Raw genomic sequence first — 7,440 nt, 5'->3', positions numbered from 1 at the left:
CTGTCTCTATGTCTCTCTCTGTCTGGCGAGAGCACAAGTTTTCAAATTTTTGATGATGGCATGAAAGCAGCACACATTTGATAGAAACCACATGTTGAATTCTTTGAATTTTGATCATCTCCCAGGTTGGTAATAAGCCATTACTCTTGTAATGCTGGGCAACAGCAGCATTGCCAATGGTTGGTTTCGTTTGCCTTTTTTTTTTTTTTTTTTTTAAGAACTTTAGTTTTTTATTAAATGGGGAGGGGTTTTTTAAAAGAATTATTTATTTAATTTCATTTATTATTAATATTTTAAAAGATATTATCATACATGTTATCATCTTTATTTAATTCTATTTATTTCTTTTTAATTTGACCAGAGAGAGACAAAGAGAGAGAGAGATAGAAAGTGAGAAAGCAAGCTACCCGGGTTCAGAACTCAAACCAAAGTCAGCCTTGTGGGTGTCCAACGCCTTAACCACCATGCCACCTGCCAGCCCCAATATTATTTTTTTAATTTACTGTCTGGTACATGTGTTCATCAGAGAGAGAGAGAATGTGAGAGAAAATTAGAAAACAAGACACCAGGCCCAGGACTTGAACCATGGTCAGCCATGTGGGAGTCCAGCACCCTAACCTTGCCATCCACTGGCCCCATGAGAGGGTTTTTTTTTTTTTCCTTTTTATTCATGATAGCACAAGTGTGCACACATGCGAGAGTGAAAGAGGAGCACTCACTTCAGGTCTGGTCACCTGTGATCCCCTCCCTCCAATCCCCGAGTCCACCAGATCTTGGGTATTTTGTGTGCTGCCATGGTCCAGACTGACTGGGCTAGGTATGCAAACATGAGCATTACGCGGGACCCTGCCTCTTCTGAGCGATGCATGGCCTCTGTTCCCAGAGCTGCCCAGCCAGTGTGTTTTGGACGTTCTAGTTTGTGTTTTCACACACGCCCTCTGTGCCCACAAAATGCCCTCCATGTCTCCTCCTGTGCAGGTTCATGGCGTGTACCCGCACGGTCACTCCACTTTCCACTTTCAATACAGTGTCCAATGACTTGCATGAAGCATTCCACACTTGAGTATAACACAGGCTTTGCGTTAGATGATTTTGCCCACCTGTAGACTGGGGTAAGTGTCCTGAGCACCTGTAAAGGTAGGGAGCTGCGTGGTGATATTCGGTAGGCTACATGTGTTAAACACATTTCAACCCACAAGGGGGTTGCCAGGACATGACCACGCCATAAGGCAGGAATCATCTGTATTCTTTCGGCGTATTCAGGGCCCGCGTGTGCCCGCCCACTCACAGGTGCATCTGTAAACTAAAGCAAAGCCTGCAGGTAGCAGGGCTTCTGCCCAGCCCTCCCACAGCCTGGACACCGTCCTTTCACAGAGACTCCAAGGTGGTGCCTGCAACTGCTCGGGGAACAGAGGAGTGAAGGTGAAGCCTGCAGAGAAAGGGTGAGAGCTGGCAGCTGGGTCAGTCATGAAAAAGGCCCCGAGGAGGGCCTGCAGCATCGGCCTGGGACAGGATGGCCAGCCAGCAGAATTCCTGCAGCAGTGGGCTGGTGACACAAGTCTTAGAATGAACAGTTCCTTGTCTCTGAAGTGCAGCAGTCATACCAACCTCATGGGGCTGTCAGGAACTGAATGTGACGAGAGGGGCCCAAGCGCATTCATGAGGTCAGGCTAGGACAAGCGTCCTGTGCCCGATGCTAACGTGGTTGTCATCATTAGTGACCATTCTTCAAGTTTCTGAGGCCTCTTAGACAGAAAACCAGCTGTTCTTGATGGTCGCTTGAGAAAGAAAAAGCATATTTTTAAATAGAATGATTCAAAGAATTTTATCCCAGCAACAGTTGTCAAATGCAGGAGGCCCTGGAACGCCTTTCAAAGCAGATTCCCTGTCAGGGTTGGGCAGTTCTGAGGGGACAGGAGACCTGCTTCTTCCTCAAGGTCCCTTGGAGCCGGATATGGATATCTCGAGTCTATGATTCCTGGCATCTCCCTAATTAAACCGTCTGGGGTAATTCCCACTGCCTGAATCCTGCCCTCGCCCACCCTCCCAGGGCTGTGTCCATTCCACACACAGGCTCGTACAGGGGATGACTGGGAGCCGGCTGGTTTGCAGACTGGGGGCCCTGGACAAAAGCTGCGTGGGGCAGGCGCCCCTTTGTGAAGGCCAACTGCTCTGGGCGGTTGGAATGTCTTCTCGGCAGACAAAAGGTCTGCTCAAGTGTGCAACTATTTGGGGGCAGCGGCCACTCCCTCCGCGGGTGGTTAAGGTCTGGGCTGCCTGGAGCCAGCTGCTGAGTCCTAGGAGAAGAATAGAGCAGGCATGTGGGCCCACAAAAGCCGGCCAGGCCCGGTGCCCCAGGCCGCCGGCCAGCAGGGCGTCCTCAGCATATGGGTCCCCAGGGCCTCCCCTCATTTGGCAGTCATGACTCCCCTCGTCAGGAGACAACAATATTTGCAAACCTTAAATGGGTTGTGTGACTAAATCAAATTCCCAAGGCAGCCAGAACCAGGATGCTAATTGGCTTGGCTCATGCCTCTTCCCATCCCTGAGACAGATTGGCTCGTTTTTCAGGTGACTAATTATTAATTTGAAGCCATGAAGAGAAAGAGATGGGAAGGACCCGTCACCTCCCGCTGAGTAAATGTTAAAGCTTTGTGATTCCCAGGCACGGGAGAGAGCCCCAGGGCCTCCGGTGGACCCCTCTGTGCAGACGCAGTGGGCTCTCCCCTGTGAGGAGTGGTGGAAGCCATTTATAGTCTACTCTCCTGTCAGAGCTTCCTCAGAGACAAGAGCCGGGATCTTAGGCCTCAACAAATTCAGACGCTGGGGAGATCGGCAGCGTATAAAGGTCTCGGTTTTTACAAGCAGTATTTTTGACTTATCCTATCAATTTAAAAATTAAAAAATCAGAAGGTGACAGGTGGCATAGTGGTTAAGAGCGCGGGACTCCTACATGGCCAACTGTGGTTCAAGTCCCAAACTTCGTGGCTTGCTTTCTTACTTTCTCTCTCTCTCTCTCTCTCTCTCTCTCTCTCTCTCTCTCTCTCTCTCTCTCTCTCTCTCTCTCTCTCTCTCTCTCTCTCTCTCTCTCTCTCTCTTTCTCTGTCCCTCTTTTGTGAACTTAAAATAAATAAATAAAGTTAAATAAAATAATTCTTAAATAAAAAAAATTTTAAGTAAAGGCCCCTTTTTTATGGCACCTTGGAGGAGGTCAGCTACTTCAAGATGAAGTTGAATATCTCCTTTCCTGCCATTGGCTGCCAGAAACTCACTGAAGTGGACAATAAGCATTAACTTTGTACTTTTTATGAGAAGCATTAGGCCACAGAAGTTGCTGCTGATGCTTTGGGTGAAGAATAAAAGGGTTATGTTTTCTGATCAGTGGTGGAAATGACAAACAAGGTGTCCTCATGAAGCAGGGTATCTTGATTCACAGTCATGTCTGACTGTTACCACAGAGAACTGGAGAAAGAAAGCACAAATCTGCCGGGGTTGCACTGTGGATGCCAATGTGAGCATTCTCAACTTGGTTATTGTAAAAGGAGAGTAGGATATTCCAGGACTGACTGATACCATGGTGCCTCATCACATGAGGCCTAAGAGCGCTAGCAGAATCCGAAAACTTTTCAGTTGTTAAAGACAATGTCTTCCAACATGTTGTAAGAAAGTCCTTAAATAAAGGAGGTAAGAAACCTAGGATCAACCAAAGCACCTAAGGTCAGTGTCTTGTGACTCCACATGTCCTGCAACCCAAATGCCAGCCTATTGCTCTCAAGAAACAACATACTAAGGAAAATTAGAAAAAGGCAGCAGAACATGCTAAGCTTTTGGCCAAGAGAATGAAGAGCCTGAGAGATGCAGGCTGTCCTCTCTGAGAGCTTCTACTTCTAAGTCCGAATCCAGTCAAAAATAAGATTTTATAAAAGAAACAAATAAATAAGGTCGGATCTCGAAAAAAAATTAAAAAGTACTTCACACAGCACTAGCAGGTGGTGTGGTGGTTAAGGTGCTAGACTCCCACATGGCTGACTGTGGTTCGAATCCTGGACCTAACGGCTTGCTTTCTCACTTTCTATCTCTTTCTCTCTCTCTCTTCCTCTCTCTTCTTTTCCTCTCTCTCTCTCTGGTCAAAATAAAATGATAATAATTTAAAAAGTTAAATAAATAATTTTTAAAAGTCCTTCAGGGGCTGACAGGTGGTGTGGTGGTTAAGGTGCTAGACTCCCACATGGTTGACCATGATTTGAGTCCCAGACCTGGCAGCTTGCTTTCTTACTTTCCTTTTCTCTCACTCTCTCTCTCTCTCTCTTTGGTCAAATTAAAAAATAAATAATACCAAATAAAATTAAATAAAGAAATTTAAAAAGTCCTTCATACAATGTTAAATTTGTGTCCCATCACTAGACCACACCTTTGACACTGTAAATTAACATTTATTATTATTATTATTATTATTATTATTATTATTATTATTGGAGAGGTTTTTGCTATAGGGCACATGCATTCACCAGAAAGATAGAGAGACAGAGAGACAGAAAGTGAGAAATCAACCCCCAGGGAGGATGGCCACACCACAATCCCTTCTCCTCCGTTCTCCTCTTGGGATCTTGGGCATGCACGTGCACGTGTCCAGCGTGAGTTTAAGCCACCAGGTCTGGGACTCAAACCACAGTTGGCTATATCAGAGTCCAGCGACATAGCCGTAACACCAACCGGTGGCCCCTGTAAATTAACATTTTTAATAAGCTCTCCAGTTATCTTGTGAATAGCACAACGTTATTACTCTGTATTTTGGTGTATTGAAGGTGTTTTATTGTTACATGCAAACAGCTAAAATAAGCTTTGGTAACCCATTTTCCCCCAATGTTATTATTTAAAGTTTTAAATACACAGAAAAGCTGCTGGAATTTGCAGTAAATTCCAATAGATCCACCACATACATTTTACAATTAAAATTTTGCTACATGTGTCTTATCACTAATCTATGCCCCTGCCCGCCTATCAATCCATCATGTCTTCTTAGTTCGAACTAAGTTGCCGACATCAGAACCCTTCACCGCTAAACACTCCGGCATGCACAGCATTAACCAGATATGTTTGTGGGGATTTTTAGGTAAAACTTATATACTGTCCACTGGCCTCTGAAAGCACCCTTCTGAGAGTTTGGACAAATGTGTATAAGTGTCAGGTTATGTTGACAGTCATCTTAGAACACTCTTGAGGCCCTTCCCAGTCAGTCCCGTCTCACCTCAACTCACCACAGCCCCAGCCCCACAGGCAAGCACTATTTTTTTTTCACCATAGTCATAACCCAATTTTGCTACTTACATTTTAAGATACCTAGAACCTCACTAAATAAAAGTAATCCAGGTTTCTCTCAATTTCTATGGAGTACAGAAAAACAATTTCCTAGTCTTTTTTTTTTTAATCACCAAAGCATCAATGTGCCTCTACAGAATGCAAATTCTTTAACAACTAGCTTATGTTAAGCCCACGCAAATAAGATGTCAGGTTTTCACAAATGTCAGGATACCTTTATAAAGCTGTAGGATATTTCCACTGTGTGTATATTCCATGATTTCTTTATTCATGTATTTTTTTTTCTTTTTAAGGTTTTTGCCATAGAGTACATGTGCTTGCTAGAGAGAGGGAGAGACAGTGAGAGGGAAAGTGAGAAATTACTCCCAGAATGGGATGGCCACATTGCAATTTCTCCTCCGTTCTCCTGCACACACACACATGTTCGATGTAATTTTCAAGCCACCAGGTCCGGGACTTGAAGCTGGCCACATGGGAGTCTAGCGCCTTAACCAGTATACGACCTGCTGGCCCTATTCATGTATCTTTCTTTGTATTTTTTTGTTAAGGTTTTTGCCTTAGGGAACATGCACTTGTAGGAGAAAGACAGTGAGAGGGAAAGCAGGAAGTCACTCCCAGGAGTGATAGCCACGTGACAATCCCATCTCTTCCACTCTCCTCCCGGGATTTTGGGTACGTACACACATGTTCCTGACTTGATTTTCAAGTAGCCAGGTCCAGACCTTAAACTGTGTCAGCTATGTGAGCGTCCAGTGCCTTAACCACTATGCCACCTGCTGGACCCTTAGGCTGTTTATTTTGTTTGTTGTTTTTGTTTGCAGTTTGTTTTTGGTTTTGTTTCGTTTTTGTTTTTCAGCTTGTTTGCCATAGGAAACATGCACTCACCAAAGAAAGACAGAGAGAGAGGGAAAGTGAGAAATCACCCCCCAGGAGGGATGGCCACACAGCAATCCCCTTTCCTATGTTCTTCTCTCAGAATTTTGGGTACCTACCTGGTGTGACTTTCAAGCCACCAGGTATAAGACTCAAAGTGCACCATTGGCCATGTGGGATCTAGCACCTTAACCTCCATGACACCTGCTGGCCCCACTTAGGTGTTTCCATATTTGGGGTATTGTGAATAGTGCTGCAGTGGACATGAGACTGCAGATATCACTTTGAAATTCTGCTTTCAGTACCGCTTCAGATATATACCAAGAAGTAGATTTGTTGGGTTGCACAGTAATTCTGTTTTTACATTTTTGGAAACCTACATACTGTTTTCCCTAATGGCTTTACCAAGTTACATTCCCACCAACAGTGGACAAGGATTACCTTTTCTCCACATCCTCACCAACACTTACCTTTTTTTTTATTTCAATGATACCATCCTAACAGATATCAAATGAAATTACAGTATGGCTTGAAAAACATTTCTCTGGTGATAGGTAATGATGAACATCTTTTTTTTTTTTTTTGAGAGATTTTCATTGTAGGGCACATGCGCTCGCCAGACAGACAGAGAGAGACATAGAGACAGAAAGCAAGAAATCACCCCCCAGGGGGGATGGTCACGCCGCAATCCCTTCTCCTCCATTCTCCTCTCAGGATCTTGGGCACGTACGCACATGCGCCCGGCGTGAGTTTTAAGCCACCGGGTCCGGGACGCAAACCGCAGTCGACTATGTGGGAGTCCAGTGACATAGCCATTACACTAACTGCTGGCTCCCTGAACATCTTTTTATGTACCTATTGATCTATGTAAGTCTTCTTTGGAGAAATGTTCAGATCCTTTGCCAATGTTTTAATTGTGTTACCTGCTTTTTCTGCTATTTAGTCATATGGATTCCTTTTCTAGTTTGAATATTAACCCTTTATCACAAATATGGTTTGCAAATATTTGCTCCCATTTCATAGACTGCCTTTTCATTCTGTTGATAGTGTCTTTTGATATATAAAATTTTTAAATATTTTTTTGGAGAGGTTTTTTTTGGGGGGGATTTTGTTTGTTTGTTTGTTTGTTTTGCTGTAGGGCATGTGCACTCTCCAGAGAGACAGAGAGACAGAAAGAGAGAAATCACCCCCCAGGGGGGATGGCCACATGGCAATCCCTTCTCCTCTATTTTCCTCTCGGGATCTTGG

Source organism: Tupaia chinensis, unplaced genomic scaffold, assembly GCF_000334495.1.
Source record: "Tupaia chinensis unplaced genomic scaffold, TupChi_1.0 Scaffold142716_1, whole genome shotgun sequence".
NCBI lineage: Eukaryota > Metazoa > Chordata > Mammalia > Scandentia > Tupaiidae > Tupaia > Tupaia belangeri.
This window is presented reverse-complemented; position numbering follows the sequence as displayed.